The sequence below is a fragment of the Lipophrys pholis genome (assembly GCF_963383615.2).
Source record: "Lipophrys pholis genome assembly, chromosome: 19".
Lineage (NCBI taxonomy): Eukaryota > Metazoa > Chordata > Actinopteri > Blenniiformes > Blenniidae > Lipophrys > Lipophrys pholis.
In genome coordinates this window covers 792,538-793,495 of record NC_137647.1, presented here as the reverse complement: position 1 = coordinate 793,495, position 958 = coordinate 792,538, and positions in this window count along the sequence as shown.

Here is a 958-nt window from a genome sequence, read left to right as displayed (position 1 = left end):
TGGCTTCCAAAAACATGCGTTTGAGGTTAATTACTGACTGTAAATTGTAAGTAGGTGTGACTGTCTCTCCCTCTCTCCTTGTTTGCCCTGTGATGGACCTATTTAACTTCATTGCACAGTGTTTTTATTCTTTCAAGTATTTTTAAATCCCATCTGTCCAACTTTTCTTCTGCTGCAGCTGATGGGTGAAGACAGAGTACATCCAAACACCCAGAACATGTCGTCACTCCATCACAGTGCAAACACACAGAGAGGCAGACAACCTCACAGGCTCAATCTAAACTTGTGGGACTCTTTTTTTTTTTTTCAGGGTCAAAAATCTAATTTCTCCTGTGGAGGAAACTGGAGGAGCCTGAGAAAAATGTGTGTATTCACAGAGAGGAAACGCAAACTCAAGTCAATGCAAATGTATTTCTATAGCACCATTCAGACACTGTGTGTTACCAAAGAACGAAGGAAAGACATTAAAACCAGGTGATTAAGTTAAATACGTTAAAACCAAATGAATATGAAAGGCATAAAAAGGAGAACAGATAGAGATAATAAAATCAGCAAATCTATTGTTTAATGGAAAGCCCTAGGAAATAATAGTGTTTTAACTTCTGATTTAAAATAGGTGTGTCAGACATCCTCAGGTCAACACGGAGTGTTAAATACTACAATACTGTGTGACTTTCTTTATTATTTGTGTCTTTGTATTTTTCATTCTTATTGTACAGTAAAAGGCTATCTTATTCTGTTTTATAATAACAAGATAAGGACCATATTGAGTCCTCTAGCTTTGACTAAAAACTAATTTTGAGTCTTGATGTGATTTTATTTCTCTTTATCAGTTAACGGTACTAGAACTACACCGTCTCCATCAGGACCCGAAGCTCCCGCCCTCCGGACGTGATTAGAGGCTCGTCCTATCAATCACACTGTCTCGCGTCCTGATTGGCCCGCGCTCTCCTTTAAG